This window comes from Macaca thibetana, chromosome 11 (assembly GCF_024542745.1).
Source record: "Macaca thibetana thibetana isolate TM-01 chromosome 11, ASM2454274v1, whole genome shotgun sequence".
Classification (NCBI taxonomy): domain Eukaryota; kingdom Metazoa; phylum Chordata; class Mammalia; order Primates; family Cercopithecidae; genus Macaca; species Macaca thibetana.
The window spans coordinates 96931035-96947910 of record NC_065588.1 but is presented as its reverse complement, the minus strand read 5'-3'; the positions used below and the strand labels follow the sequence as shown (position 1 = coordinate 96947910).

The following is a 16876-nucleotide window of genomic DNA, read 5'->3' as shown; positions in this document are numbered from 1 at the left end:
TTCTTAATGTGTACTAAAATAACTCACCATAAAGACAGCAATGGGGTAGTAGAAGGTATTGAACACATCTGATTTGAATTCCAGCTCCAGAAAATACTGGCTATATGACTTTGGAGTAGTTAACTTCTCTGAGCCTCAGTGTTCTGATCTGTAAAATGAGATATGACCATTTCCTTCTTATGGCTGCTGTAAAAATTAAATGAGATGATACCTATAAAGTACCAGATACATAGTTAGCATTTAACAAATGAATTACAAATATGGTGATGAGACATAATTGTAGTTCATTTGATATAATTTATCTAATTAAAAAGAGATAAGAAAACAAAGCTAGTAATACTCAGATATCATTAAGCATAATTTGGAAAGCTTCTTTTACTAACACAAAAATAAATATAGTTATAAATGTGAGTAAAAGCTTTAAAATAAACACATCATAATTGACAGGATACTCAGATAAAAATTTGTGATTGACAACTCACTTTGCTAGAATAAATATTTAGGAATTTATTTAACATAGACCCTTCATTCCCTTCAACCTGTCTCCTCAATGTCCTCTCTATCAGTTATACTTATTTCTGGGGCTATTTAACTGTTTGCACTATAATCTTTTTTCATGTGGTATACACTCATTTATTTATTCACCTCCTTTACTGAACTAGACATCACAGGCAAGAGACACAGTGATGAACGTAAAAGACGTGTTACTGCCCTTGTGGAGCTAATACACCAGTTGAGAAGACTGAAAATAGCAAATACCTAAATGAATACATAATTTTTTTACTTTTATTTTTTATTTTTCTACAAGTTATTGGGGGTACAGGTGGTATTTGGTCACGAGTAAGTTCTTTAGTGGTGATTTGTGAGATTTTGGTGCATCCATTACCCGAGCAGTATACACTACACCATATATATTTGTAGTCTTCTATCCCTCGCCCCCCTCCCACTCTTCCCCCCAAGTCCCCAAAGTCCATCGCATCATTCTTATGCATTTGTGTCCTCATAGCATAGCTCCCACATATCAGTGAGAACACACAATGTCTGGTTTTCCATTCGTGAGTTACTTCACTTAGAATAATAGTTTTCAATCTCATCCAGGTCACTGCAAATGCTGTTAATTCATTCCTTTTTATGTCTGCATAGTATTCTATGATAGATATATTATATATATGAGGGGGAGCACAAGCAGTTTCTTTACTCATTGATTGATGGGTATTTGGGTTGTTTCCATGATTTTGCAATTGTGAATCGTGCTGCTATAAACATGCGTGTGCAAGTATCTTTTTCGACTAATGACTTCTTTTCCTCTGGGACTGCTGGATCAAAAGGTAGTTCTACTTTTAGTTCTTTAAGGAATCTCCACACTGTTTGCCATAGCATCTGTACTAGTTTACATTCCCAAGAGCAGTGTAGAAGTGTTCCTTCTTCACTGCATCCATGCCAACATCTACTGTTTTTTGATTTTTCGATTATGGCCATTCTTGCAGGAGTGGGGTGGTATTGCATTGTGGTTTTGATGATTTTCATTTCCCTGATCATTAGTGATGTTGGGCATTTTTTATTTTTGTTGGCCATTTTTTATCTTCTTTTGAGAATTGCCTATTCATGTCCTTAGCCCACTTTTTGATGGGATTGTTTTTCTTACTGATTTGAGTTCATTATAGATTCTGGATATTAGTCCTTTGTCAGATGTACAGATTATGAAAATTTTCTCTCACTCTGTGGGTTGTTTGTTTACTCTGCTGACTGTTCCTTTTGCCATGCAAACTAAAAGCTCCTTAGTTTAATTAGGTTCCAGCTATTTATCTTTGTTTTATTGCATTTGCTTTTGGGTTCCTGTTCATTAAATCCTTGCCTAAGCCCACCTCTAGAAGGGTTTTTCCAATGTTATCTTCTAGAATTTTTATAGTTTCAGGTCTTAGGTTTAAATCCTTAATCCATCTGGAGCTGATTTTTGTATAAGGTGAGAGATGAGAATCCTACATGTGGCTAGTCAATTGTCCCAGCACCATTTGTTGAAAAGGGTGCCCTTTCCCCCACTTTATGTTTTTCTTTGCTTTGTCAAAGATCATTTGGCTGGAAGTATTTGGGTTTATTTCTGGGTTCTCTATTCTGTCCCATTACCTATGTGCCTATTTTTGTAGCTGTACCATGCTGTTTTGGTGACTATGGCCTCATAGTATAGTTTGAAATCAGGTAGTGTGATGCCTCCACATTTGTTTTTTGTTTTGTTTTGTTTTGTTTTGTTTGCTTACTCTTGCTTTGGCTATGCGGGCTCTTTTTTGGTTCCAAATGAATTTTAGAATTATTTTTTCTAGGCCGGGTGTGGTGGCTCATGCCTGTATAATCCCTGCACTTTGGGAGGCCGAGGCAGACGGATCACAAGGTCAGGAGATCGAGACCATCCTGGCTAACACAGTGAAACCCCGTCTCTACCAAAAATACAAAAAACTAGCCAAGTGTGGTTGCAGGCGCCTGTAGTCCCAGCTACTCGGGAGGCTGAGGCAGGAGAATGGCATGAACCCAGGAGGCGGAGCTTGCAGTGAGCCGAGATCACGCCACTGCACTCCAGCCTGGATGACAGAGCAAGACTCCATCTCAAAAAAAAAAAGAACTGTTTTTTCTAATTCTGTGAAGAATGATGGTGATATTTCAATGGGGAATTTGTAGATTGCTTTTGGCAGTATGGTCATTTTCACAATATTGAGTCTACCCATCCATGAGCATGGGATTTATTTCCATTTGTTCGTGTTGTCTATGATTTCTTTCAACAGTGTTTTGTAGTTTTCCTTGTAGAAGTCCTTGACTCCTTGGTTAGGTATATTCTTTTTTTTTTTTTTTTCCAGCTATTATAAAAGGGGTTGAGTTCTTGATTTTATTATCTGCTTGGTTGCTGCTGGTGTATAGAAAAGCTACTGATTTGTGTACATTAAACTTGTATCCAGAAACCTTGCTGAATTTTTTTAATGTTGTGGGAAGTCAGGGACCCCAAATGGAGGGACCGGCTGGAGCCATGGCAGAGGAACATAAATTGTGAATATTTCATGTTAATATGGACATTTATCAGTTCCCAAATAATACTTTTATAATTCCTTATGCCTGTCTTTACTTTAATCTCTTAATCCTGTTATCTTCGTAAGCTGAGGATGTACATCACCTCAGGACCACTGTGATAATTGTGTTAACTGTACAAATAGATTGTAAAATGTGTGTTTGAACAATATGAAATCAGTGCACCTTAAAAAGGAAGAGAATAACGGCGATTTTTATGGAACAAGGGAAGACAACCATAAGGTCTAACTGCCCATGGGGTCGGGCAAAAACAGCCATATTTTTCTTCTTGCAGAGAGCCTATAAACGGATGTGGAAGTAGGAAAGATATCGCTAAATTATTTTCCTAGCAAGGAATATTAATATTAATACCCTGGAAAACGAATGCGCTCCAAGGGGGAGGTCTATAAATGGCTGCTCTGGGAATGTCTGTCTTACGCGCTTGAGATAAGGACTGAGATATGCCCTGGTCTCCTGCAGAACCCTCAGGCTTACTAGGGTGGGGAAAAACTCCGCCCTGGTAAATTTGTGGTCAGACCGGTTCTCTGCTCTCGAACCCTGTTTTCTGTTGTTTAAGATGTTTATCAAGACAATACGTGCACCACTGAACATAGACCCTTATCAGTAGTTCTGCTTTTCCCCTTTGTCCTGTTCCCTCAGAAGTATGTGATCTTTGTTAGACCCTTATTAGTAGTTCTGCTTTTTGCCCTTGAAGCATGTGATCTTTGTACCTACTCCCTGTTCTTATACTCCCTCCCCTTTTGAAACCCTTAATAAAAACTTGCTGATCTGAGACTCAGGCGGGCATCATGGTCCTACCGATAAGTGATGTCACCCCCGGCGGCCCAGCTGTAAAATTCTTCTCTTTGTACTCTCTTTACTTCTCAGCCGGCCAACACTTATGTAAAATAGAAAGAATCTACCTTGAAATATTGGGGCGGGCGGGTTCCCCCAATATTTTATCTGTTCTAGGAGCTTTCTGGAGGAATCCTTAGGGTTTTCAAGGTAAACAATCATATCAGCAATCAGTAACAGTCTGACTTCCTCTTTACTGATTTGAATGCTCTTTATTTCTTTTTTTTTTTTTTTTTTTTTTTTTTTTGAGATGGAGCCTTGCTCTGTTGCCCAGGCTGGAGTGCAGTGGTGCGATCTCAGCTCACTGCAAGCTCCGCCTCCTGGGTTCCAGCCATTCTCCTGCCTCAGCCTCCCGAGTAGCTGGGACTACAAGTGCCCGCCACCACACCCGGCTAGTTTTTTGTATTTTTAGTAGAGACGGGTTTTCACCATGTTAGCCAGGATGGTCTTGATCTCCTGACCTCATGATCCACCGGCCTTGGCCTCCCAAAATGCTGGGATTACAGGCATGAGCCACCATGCTCAGCCTGGATGCCCTTTATTTCTTTCTCTTGTCTCATTACTCTGGATAGGACTTCCAGTGCTATGTTGAAGAGAAGTGGTCAGAGTGGGCATCCTTGTCTTGTTCTAGTTCTCAGAGGGAATGCTTTCAACTTTTCCCCATTCAGCATCACATTGGATGTGGGTTTGTCATAGATGGCTTTTATTATGTTAAGGTATGCCCCTTGTATGAAGATTTTGCTGAGAGTTTTAATCATAAAGGGATGCTGGATTTTGCCTAATGCTTTTTCTCCTCCATCTAGTGAAATGATCATGTGATTTTTGCTTTTAATTCTGTTTATGTGTTGTATCACATTTACTGACTTGCATATGTTAAACCATCCCTGTGTCCCTGGTATGAAACCCACTTGATCATGGTGGTTTATCTTTTTGATATGTTGTTGGATTCAGTAGCTAGTATTTTGTCAAGGATTTTAGTGTCTATGTTTGTCAAGGATATCGGTCTGTAGTTTTCTTTTTTGGTTATGTCCTTTCCTGGATTTGGTATTAGGGTGATGCTGGCTTCATAGAATGAGTTGGGAAGGGTTCCTTCCTTCTCTATCTTGTGGAATTCTGTCAAAAGGATTGGTACCAATTCTTCTTTGAATGTCTGGTAGAGTTCTGCTGTGAATCCATCTGGACCTGGACTTCTTTTTTGTTGGTAATTTCTTAATTACCATTTAAATCTCACTGTTACTGGTCTGTTCAGGGTATCTAATTCTTTCTGTTTTAAGCTAGGAGGATTGTATTTTTCCAGTAATGTATCCATCTCTTCTAGGTTTTCTAGTTTATGGGCATAAAAGTGTTCACAGTAGCCTTGAATGATCTTTTGTACTTCAGTGTTGCCAGTTGTAATATCTCCTGTTTTGTTTCTTAGTGAGGTTATTTGGATTTTTTCTCTTTTCTTGATTAATCTTGCTAATGGTCTATCAATTTTATTTATTTATCTTTTCAAAGAACCAGCTTTTTGTTTCATTCATCTTTTGTAATTTTTTGTTTCAATTTCATTTGGTTCTGCTACGATCTTGGTTATTTTCTTTCTTCTGCTGGGTTTGGGTTTGGTTTGTTCTTGTTTCTCTAGTTCCTTGAGGTGTGACCTTAGAGTATCAGCTTGTGCTCTTTCAGTCTTTTTGATATACACGTTTAGGGCTATGAATTTTCCTCTTAGCACCACCTTTGCTGTATCCCAGAGGTTTTGATAGGTTGTGTCACTACTGTTGTTCAGTTCAAATAACATTTAAATTTCCATCTTGATTCGTTTTTGACCCAATGCTCATTCAGGAGCAGGCTATTGAGTTTCCATGTGTTTACATAGTTTTGAAGGTTCCTTTTGGAGTTGATTTCTAGTTTTATTCCACTGTGGTCTGACAGAGTGCTTGATATAATTTCAATTTTCTTAAATTTATTGAGGCTCGTTTTATGCCCTACTATATGGTCTATCTTGGAGAAAGCTCCATGCACTGTTGAACAGAATGTGTATTCTGTCTGCTGTTGTTGGATGAAATGTTCTGTATATATTTGTTAAGTCCATTTGTCCCAAGGTATACTTTAAATCCATTGTTTGTTGGTTGATTTTCTGTCTTGATGACCTGTCTAGTGCTGTCAGTGGTTTATTGAAGTCCCTCACTAGGTATTATCCTAAATGCAATGGAAGCCACGAATGAATTTTAACTAAGAGAGTAGTGACATGATCTAATTCACAGTTTTAAAAGAAATCTGAGGAAGAGAGAGAAATAGCGGAGTGAAACAGTGACATGTTTAACAGAGAAAAGGGGAGAAAAGTGGATGAAGATGTAGGAAAAAGAACTAGGGGAAACAGTGAGAAAAGGAGAAACAAGTAGGGATAGAAAAGGTGAGAGCCAAAGAAACAATGTATAAGAAATGAGATGGGAGAGTAGTGTGGAAGAGGGAAGAGTCCACTGCAGTAGTTCAGTGACAAACAATGGTGACCGAGTTAGAATCTAACAGTCTCCACCGGAAAGAAGATGAATCTGACATATATTTGGAGTTAGGAACAAACGGATTTGGCAGTTGTCAGAGATGATGTGATAAAGGAGAGGAACGTAACAGCAAAGTGTCAAGAACAACTCCTGAGTTTCAGGTTTAGGGAATTTGATCAGAGACAGAGGCAGCATTTACTGAGATGAGGGTGAAGTGAAGCAGGACACACAGCATACATGGGTCAAGAGTGCTGTGTTGGCTGGGTGCAGTGGCTCATGCCTGTAATCCCAGCACTTTGGGAGGCTGAGGTGGGTGGATGATGAGGTCAGGAGTTCAAGACCAACCTAGCCAACACGGTGAAACCCCATCTCTACTAAAAATACAAAAATTAGCCAGACGTGGTGGTGGTCACCTGCAATCCCAGCTACTTGGGAGGCTGAGGTAGGAGAATTGCTTGAACCCAGGAGGTGGAGGCTGCAGTGAGCCAAGATTGCTCCACTGGACTCCAACCTGGGTGACAGAGCAAGACTCAGGACTCCATCTTGGGGGGCAAAAAAAAAAAGAGTGCTATGTTTTGGTTATGTTTGTTTCAGGAAGGCTTTAAAAACATTCAAGTAGCGCCAGGCACAGTGGCTCACACCTGTAATCCTAGCACTTTGGGAGGCCGAATCAGGCGGATCACAAGCTCAGGAGATCGAGACCATCCTGTCTAACACAGTGAAACCCCGTCTCTACTAAAAATACCCAAAAAAAATTAGGCAGGCATGGTGGCAGGTGCCTGTAGTCCCAGCTACTTGGGAGGCTGAGGCAGGAGAATGGCGTGAACCCAGGAGGCAGAGCTTGCAGTGAGCCAAGATTGCGCCACTGCATTCCAGCCCAGGCAACAGAGGGAGACTCCCTCTCAAAAAAAAAAAAAAAGAAAGGAAAAAAAAAACCATTCAAGTAGGGGCCAGGCACAGTGGCTTACGCCTGTAATCCCAGCACTTTGGGAGGTCAAGGCAGGCAGATCACCAAGTCAAGAAATCAAGACCATCCTGGCCAACATGATGAAACCCTGTCTCTACTAAAAATACAAAATTTAGCTGGGCGCGGCTGCGGCACCCGTAGTCCCAGCGCCTCGGGAGGCTGAGGCAGAAGAATTGCTTGAACCTGGGAGGCAGAAGTTGCAGTGAGCCGAGATTATACCACTGCAATCCAGCCTGGGTGACAGAATGAGACTCTGTCTGAAAAAAAAAAAAAGACATTCAAGTAGGAATGTCGGGTAGGCAGTTGGAAATATGAATCTAGAACTAAGAAAAAAATTCAGGAGGAGATAAAAATTGTCAGCAAGTACTTGGGAGTTAAAGCCATTGGAAAGAATGAAATCATCTGAGGGACATGGAGAAGGAAGTGACAAGGGACTAAGAACAAGACCTGTGAAAATCCAACATTTACACTTCGAAGGAGTCGGCAAAGGAGACAGAGAATAAATAGTTGGGAGAACTGCTTCATGATCTTAACTAATCTAGGCTTTATAACTTTTTTGATTCATCTCTTTCTAGTAGCCCTTCCTGATTGGCCTGAATTAATTCTGATTATATCTTTAGCCCTTGAATTCACATTTCTCCCTATTACTTGCCTATGTGGTGCTTTTTACTATTTTGAGCTATTCCTGTATACTGCTTAGCCAAGCGTAAGTTTTCCTGGATTGCTATTGGAAATAGTGTTGATAGAAGTATTCAAGCCTGGAGTTTAGGAAACATTTCTGGAGTTTAGGAGAAACTTTTGTAGGAGAAATGTTAAAAATGTGAAAATCCCTAGAAAAACTGATTGTTTCCCTTCTCCACAATGTTTCTGCTATAGATGAAATGTGACAGTAAAGTTTAGAAGCAGCCACATAGTGAATGGCATCTGCTGGGGACCTTTTTGATATCATTTATTATTTCTTAGTATTATTTATATGACCTGAATTGATACATAATTTTGCCTCTCACCCAACATGTTCCAGGTAAAATACGTACAGTGATTATGGTCAAGGTACCAGCAGGTCAAGTGAGCTGCCTGATATACCAGAGGAATTACTAGGAAAAAAAAATGACAGCTGGGCACGGTGGCTTACGCCTGTAATCCCAGCACTTTGAGAGGCCAAGGCAGGTGGATCATGAGATCAGGAGATCAAGACCATCCTGGCTAACACAGTGAAGCCCCATCTCTGCTAAAAATACAAAAAAAAAAATTAGTCTGCATGGTGGCAAACACCTGTAGTCCCAGCTACTAGGGAGGCTGAGATAGGAGAATCGCTTGAACCCAGGAGGCAGAGGTTGCAGTGAGCCGAGGTCGCGCCAGCCTGGGTGACACAGTGAGACTCTGTTTCAAATAAATAAATAAATGACTAAGGTTGCTGTGTAGGCAGAGGTTCCAAGTTAACAGGACAACAGCTCTGCCAAGGGGCAAGGATTCTGATAAATAAGCTACTCAGGAATTCATACAACCGCCCCAGTGGACATAAACATTTTTACATCTTAAATAAACTCCATGTGTGGTAGACAGAATAATGGCTCTCAAAGTTATCTATATCCTAATCCTCAGAACCTGTGAATATGTGACCTTACAAGGCAAATGGGGCCTTTTAGATTAATTAAGAATCTTGAGATGGGAGATTTTCCTGGTGGACCCACTGCAGTCCAGTAGCTCCTGTAAGAGGGATGCAGAGCTGCTCTGCCTATGGAGTAGTCATTCTTTATTCCTTTACTTTCTTAATAAATTTTCTTTTGCTTTCCTCTATGGACTTGTCCTAAATTCTTTCTTGCATGAGATCCAAGAACCCTCTCTTGGGGGTAAAGAAAAACAAGAGGGATGCACAAAGGTCAGACTCACTGAAGGTGATGTGAGGCCAGCTGCAGAGAGATAGGAAGAGAAGTCATGATGGAAGAGCATCAGAGAGAGATCTGAGGTGCTACGCTACAGGCTGTGAAGATGGAGGAGGGAGCCAAGGAATATGCAGGTGTCAGTGGAAACTGGGAAAGGAACTCTCCCTTAGAGGCTTCAAACCCAGCACAACCCTGTCAGCACCTTTTAGTGCTGAAAGACCCTGAGTTCTGACTGCTAAACCATAAGATAATGAATTTGTGTTGTCTTAAACCACTAAATTTGTAGTAATTTGTTATAGCCGTAACTAGAAGCTGATACACATCTGTTTTTTGTTTTTTGGTTTTTGTTTTTGTTTTTGTTTTTTTTGTCATTCTGGGTCTTTATTTTTGGACATGTAGCATGTTTTAACAAATTAGTTTGTCATGGGCAACCTTTGAAACATCAAAAGAAATATATTTTTCATAAATTCCTTGTCAGTGTAAATTAACTTTCAAATCAATGTAAGTAGCAGGGTAGAACAATGTGTTTCCAAATACTGACCAGTGTAACACTGAGTTACAATTAAGGTATCTGTCAGGCCTCGGAGCCCAAGCTAAGCCATCATATATCCCCTGTGACCTGCACTTATACATCCAGATGGCCTGAAGCAACTGAAGAACCACAAAAGAAGTGAAAATAGCCAGTTCCTGCCTTAACTGATGACATTCCACCATTGTGATTTGTTCCTGCCCCACCCTAACTGATCAATTGACCTTGTGACATTCCTTCTGGACAATGAGTCTCAGAAGTTCCCCACCAAGCACCTTGTAACCCACGCCCCTGCCCACAAGGGAAAAACCGCCTTTGACTGTAATTTTCCACTACCTACCCAAATCCGACAAAACTGCCCCACCCTTATCTCCTTTTGCTGACTCCTTTTTCAGACTCAGTCAGCCTGCACCCAATGATTAAAAAGGTTTACTGCTTACACAAAGCCTGTTTGGTGGTCTCTTCACATGGACACGTGTGACAGTATCTAGGAAAGTTGAAAATTAAGATTTATGTAAAACAAATTTACTTCCATTTGTTTTCTTTAAAAAAAAAAAGATTTTAATTTGCAAGTTATATATTTTACATGCAAAGGCAGCTAACTTTAAATCTCATTTCCATCTCAAATAAATGACAATTTAAGAATTAAATGACAATTTTTAAAAATTAAGCAAAAAATAAGGAAAAAATGGTGGTGTGCCTTTAAAACCTGTTGAGCAGAATTAAATAAAAACCAAATGTTATAGTTTCTCACTTTACCATGAATATTAGGAGTGTTATTTCATGTTTATATGTGAGTTCCTATGCATAAAAATCTCAGTAAGACTGAATGATTTAGATCAGTCTATTTTTCTCCAACAAAAGAACTCCTTAACTTCTAGATATTAAAAACTGCACTCTTGCTTTTGCATTTTACTGCAAACAAAACACAAATATATTTCATTTTACATCAGTACAACCAGACAAAAGTACAAAAGTACTTCATGTACTTTTACATCAGTACAAAAAGACATGTTACTTTTTAAAAAGTAGTAAGTTTTGTGAATTTTGTCATTTTTTAAAATCCTACACAGAACCACAATACTGACGGAATCTATCTAGTGCACCCACAAGTGCCTCCTTGTTTTGATTTCACAGTCCTTTTCTCACAAAAACCTTAAAAGTTCAAAGAATAATACACACCATGTGGACAGTCTGGGGTTAAAAAACCCATGGCTCTGGGCAACAACAATTACAGTTAATAATATCCACCCACAAAGACTGTGTTCTTAAAACTTTCAGACTTGGTTTGCTGTAAATAAAACATTATGAAATAAAGTCTTTTGCACACTGACAACACTTATCAGACATCAGCAAGGCCACAGCAAAGGAGAGTGACTTACATTAAAAGGACAGGGTAGCAGCTGGTTTTGGGATGGCACACCTCGTACATTCTGCTCAGAAAACACGAAGGCTTTTACAGAAAACTTAATTATGGAGGGTTTCTCTGCACTATCAACAGTGATATCAGTCCCTAGTATTTAAAAAGCAAAAAATATCTTCAAACACAACTGAAGATGAAGGCTCTACCTAGAAGAATGCATAGAACAGAACCAAAGAAGTACTAGTGGTGTGTCGGTGATTTTTTTCCTGGCATTAACTGGCATGAGCATTTTTGGCATGTTGGATATTTATCTTATATCAACCATAACTAGGATGAAGAAAGCCATTTGAATGATGAAGAGTGAATGTGCTTCTGGTCCTTAACGGCAGGAAGCATCTAGTTCAACATTCCATACACAGCAGGGGCTCAAAATGTGCTGGTAACTGATGGTATCTTACTCAAGGAATCTGTTAATTATATGTTAACAACTACTGAGTGAACCTAATAAATGTTTAAAGGCATGACTTAGATTTCTAATAAATGTATATAAACATGACTTAACATAGTTCATATAGTTGTTGTACTTCCCTAAAGAAAACTTGTAAACATCTAGTGAGTGTCTAACTAATGGTATAACATTAAAAACTGGCCCCAAAAAATGCCCAGGGAACGTTTGGCCCTTCAGCACCCAAAGCTCTCAAAATATAACATTAAAACATCTCTGCTGGCCGGGGGCAGTGGCTCACGCCTGTAATCCCAGCGCTTTGGAAGGCCAAGGTGGGCAGATCACGAGGTCAGGAGATAGACACCATCCTGGCTAACACAGTGAAACTCCATCTCTACTAAAATTACAAAAAGTTAGCCCGGCATGGTGGCGTGTGCCTTTAGTCCCAGCTACTCTGGAGGCTGAGGCAGGAGAATGGCTGGAACCTGGGAGGCGGAGCTTGCAGTGAGCTGAGATCATGCCACTGCACTCCAGCCTGGGCGACAGAGCAAGAATCTGTGTCCAAAAAAAAACAAAAAACAAAAAACAAAAAACAAAACACAAAACACAAAAAACATCTCTGCTACAGGGATTTCAGTAGTCTGAAAAATTTCATACCTGAATAGTTTAAATGTTCTCTGCTACATTTTAAATAAGTGCAAGGCTTCTATACTCAGGAATTGCCTAAGTTTTTATCTTTCCTCAAAAGAAAACATTGAATGACACAGAAGTAGAATCACTTACTAAATTAACTTATAAAAAACTAATAAAAAACAAAAGCCCCCTCAAAGCAAGGTTATTTTCCATAGTCTTAATACAACTATTACAAATGTTTAAAATCTTACAATGTAGGCTCTCTTCTACCTGGTTTTAGATATCTTAATATTCTCATCCCCTCTTTTACTGTGAGAACATGTATGAGTCCAGGCACCCCATGGTACAGCGGCATCTATTCCAGTATCAATGATAGAATCTGTAGTCATCCATCTCAAGAAAATAAGGAAGAGGAAGTTGAAAACAGCCTATAAAGCAAAGATGTAGCCTGTTACTGGTCCACAGTGAAAAGTAAGTCTGTCCAGTTGTTTGTCCATTGGCAACACAGATTCCACCGATACTCGGTCATACACTTTCTCAGTTCTCTCCACAACATTCCTCCAGGTGTAGAAAGTCTTTACTATGTTATGGATATTTTCTGGAGCCAGCAATGCCCGACTTCAGTTGGAAAATAGCTTTTTCCAATCCCTCACACAAAGATTTTACTGAAGTTTCTCATAAAATAGTAAGATTTTCTGGAAGCACCTCAGGAATTCCACCAACCCTGGTACTTACAACCTGTAAACCACAACTGGCTGCTTCCACAATCGCCATGTAGAATGCTTCAGTAAGGGAGGTATTAAGGAAAATATGTCCTTGAACCAAGACATTGCTAACATTCTTGTGTTCTAAAGCTCCCAAAAGATGCACCCTGTCGTGCAACTGGTATCTTTCTGGAACTTCTTGCAAAATGATTCTCCTTGGTCCCTCTCCTCCAATTATGAAATTTAAATCTGAACATCTCTGACAGAGTTTGGGTATTATAACACTAAGCAAATTGGTTCCTTTTCTGTAAACAAGTCTGCTGACAACAATAGTTACACTATCATGCCTTCTAAATGGGTCTGGAGTGAAGTCAGTAGGATCTACAGCATTAGGAATGACAGACAGTATTTCAGGAATCGGTGCTGCTCATAGTATGGTATTTTCCTTACTAGTATAAGAAACGCAAATGATATGGCTTATGTCACAAAGAGACACAGAAGTTTGTTTGTAAGCACTGAGCCGACCTTAGCAAATCCAGAAAGGGAATGGTCTGTGAAGACTGTTTGAAGCCCCATTGTCTTCGCATGGAAGAGAACATCATGGGTCATGGCAGAAAATGAACTATGTGAATGGATTATTGTGACTCTCTCCTGAACAAATATGTACTTGAGCAATGGCAGACTGTGAAAGAGGGTCATGGCCATAGACTGGTTATACATGATTTTCAGAGGCAAGTAATAGACTTTGAGGTCATTAGTGAGGTAACTGATGCCTTTTCGATTTCCATAAGCATGAATCACAATTATAACCTTATGCCCTCTTCCAATCGGGCACTGACAGAGCTGGTAAATGTGGCTTTCCACACCTTCCATATTTGGGTAGAAAAAGTCAGATGCCATACATATATTATGGGTACGGGTTCTACGTGGGTAAAGACTTCCAGGGCTAACCCGAGAGAGTGTAGCTGAGGGAGGCTGGCCATGCCCACTTTCTCCTTTATATGCCATGCTGAGATGGTTTAGGCATCAGTTCTTAGAGCAACCCAGTTAAGAGATGTGTCCTCTATTACCAGCGAGTTCCATGGCCACCTGTGTCCAGACCTCCCGCGGCTGCCGCTAATACACATCCTAAGTGAAGAAGGAAGATTTGCCAAGAGTGTCTGTCAGGACATTTGACCTAGAGAAAGTAATATGTATCCAAAATATGATATACAATTAGAAGATGCAGCAAACCTCATCTGTTGAAATAATGAAGAGCACCAGCTATATAAAGCATGCAAAAGAAAAAAAAAAACTGATAGGTTAAACCTCCTGCAAGTGCTTTGTATTTACTATCATCCTCCTCCTCATCAAATGGTCCTGCCTTTGTACATCTATCATTCATCCATCCATTCATTCATTTATATGTTTACAGAGGCTGCCTGTGTTTACCATCTCAGGGAACACCATTAATATTCACTAAGTTACTAGGACATTCTTAATTCCCTCCTCTCTCATACCTCCACCTGCTCCATCTTTTCTCAGCCAGAACAGTGACCATATCGTTGCTTCTACCTCTAAATTTTCTCAATACCTACAGCCACTCCTCTAGTTCAAGCCACATCATCTTTCTCCAGGTTTACTGAAACAGTCACCTTTTCTCCAGCCTTGCAACCCTGTTCTTCATGAACCGCAGCCAGAGTGATTTTTCACAACTCTGATCCGAGGGCATTTTACTACTACCCTGCTTAAAACCCTCAATGGTTGTCCAGTGTTTTCAGGATAAAGACCAAACTCCTCAACCAAGCTAACAAAGGTTTGTAGGATCCCCACCAGCCCTGTCTCTTGACTCTTATACTTCAGCTTTAGTGAACTTTTTAAAGATCCTCCCGAGCACCATGCTTTCACCTCTAGGTCTTCGCACTTGCTGATCCATCTATGCTCTTCTTGCACCTCTTTTCCAGACTCACCCTTACCTGTCCAGATCCTATTCCTCCAAAGTCTTCCCTGAATCATCATCCCAATTTAGGGATATAGCAATATTACATGCTTCTATTTTGCTGCACTCTATACTTTTAAAAATAAGATCCTTAAGGTGGTTAACAGTCTTCATTTATTCTATGTCACTATAGAAATCAGAGTTAAAATTAGTACTAGAATTACTCCTAAATGCAATAGATGCTTCTATTGCAGATAAAGAGTTTTAAGAGAAAAATAAGTTTACAGTTTAATAAAACATTACATGCTATTTGAAAAATACAGACTTTGTTGAGAATCTTTTTTTATTTGAAATTTTCCTTTTGAAATGTTTGGCAGAGATCCAACCCGAATAACTTAATTTTATATTAGATATAATTTTTAGTTTGTCAAAAATTTTGTGGTATACAATTTTTTTAATGAACTTAAGATCAGTTTGCCTTTACACATGATAGATTAAAAGAATGTATGGGAACATACATAAACACTAACATAAAAAATAAAAAACTAAGAACAATATCTAACTATCCATTAACAGGGAACTGCTCAAATAACTCATGGGACATTCATACAGTAGACTAATTTAACCACTTCAAAGAATAAGATAGAGCTATAGGTACTGATATGAAAAGATGTGTACTTTGTTGTGTGAACAAAAGCAACCTGTGTAACAGTATACGTAATGTTACTGGGATCACAGAGCTTTTCAAAATTATGTGTGTGTGTAACAAAGAAGACATGCTGAACATAAAACATTTTTTTCAACAGCTAACTATCTATATAAAGTGAGCCCTTCACCATAGCTAATATTATACTTTCTTAGAGAAACATTTATGTTGTATGACAGTAGGCAGAAATCTCTATGAGTCACCACTTCAGCAATACCCAGCACATGACTAATGGTCATAATACTATAAATTCTAGGATGCTTACAGAGGCAAAGATGACATTACATTTAGTAATCTGCTACATTTTATTACATTCTAGTTTTTTGGAAATTTGTAACACACTTATGAAATACATGGTGGCTTTCTGTTAACGAAAACACCCTACCTACTCTGTAACAATGTAATCAAATGAAAACACTTTGAGTTTTTAGGAGAAACGCTAAAGAAATACAGTTATAATTATGGTCTGTATCTCATAAACATTACTTCTGAAGCATTTTTCTATGACAACTAAACTCTAATTAAAAATGAAGAAACTCAATGTGAGACAAATTGGCCAACAGACTCAAGTTTCCTATTCTCTCAGATTCTATGTCCACTGCATGATTCATTAGATATGTAAAGATATATCTAATATAATTCTATGTCCATTGCATGACTCATTAGATATGTAGTGGTATATCTAATGTCAAAGTATGAAAAGCAACAATAAGTAAAATACACACATTGCTGTAAGAAAGTAAAACATAAGAATTCATATTAAGTTTAATCTCTTACTTTCCTCATCATCAACAGCAAGCTCTTCAGTAATCTACCCAAATAACTGAACCTTTCCTATTATCTACAAACTTAAATTGATAGCAAAAAAAATGGAAGAGTAGCTTAGTAAAAACATAGTGAATAAACAAAAATTAAATGAGAAATATAAATGAGGAGATACTACTTTTGAAATGACCAATTCTCCAAACATCATTTCTATTTATCAAATATAAATTAGGAACATCACTTCTGAAGTGGCCATTCTCCAAACATCAAAACTCCAAAATATCATTGGTTTTTTACTAATAGCATGCATTTTGTTGACACTATTCTTTTATCACATTTTGATTTACCATCACAAGTTATTTCTCGTTATTTTAAAATCCATAATGTATTCAAAATAAACCCATACCCACAGCAGAAATTAATCTCGGTCACACTGACGATCCAGTGCAGGAAAGTTACTTAATGTCAGGAATATAAAGGTGTGTAACACAGAAGAAAGCCTGCACTTAATTCCAGGTGAACCCTAGTAAGTGATTTCCCTTCTTTGAGCTTCAGTTTTGTCCCCTATATAATAGAG

At 38.8% G+C, this 16876-nt stretch overlaps 1 protein-coding gene and 1 pseudogene across 2 annotated transcripts in view; both read right to left on the bottom strand.

The window, feature by feature from the left end:
• GAS2L3 (growth arrest specific 2 like 3) overlaps positions 1 to 16876 on the bottom strand; it is a 55408-nt gene that overhangs the window by 36430 nt on the left and 2102 nt on the right. Inside the window, exon 2 of one of the 2 annotated variants that reach the window (XM_050746805.1) lies at positions 28 to 148. The exons of the other annotated variant lie outside the window; for it this stretch is intronic. The gene's annotated coding sequence lies outside the window, so the exon portion shown is untranslated. The remainder of the gene's footprint in view (positions 1 to 27; positions 149 to 16876) is intronic. 2 annotated transcript variants of the gene reach the window in all.
• LOC126930107 (phosphatidylinositol N-acetylglucosaminyltransferase subunit A-like) lies at positions 11301 to 15080 on the bottom strand (annotated as a pseudogene).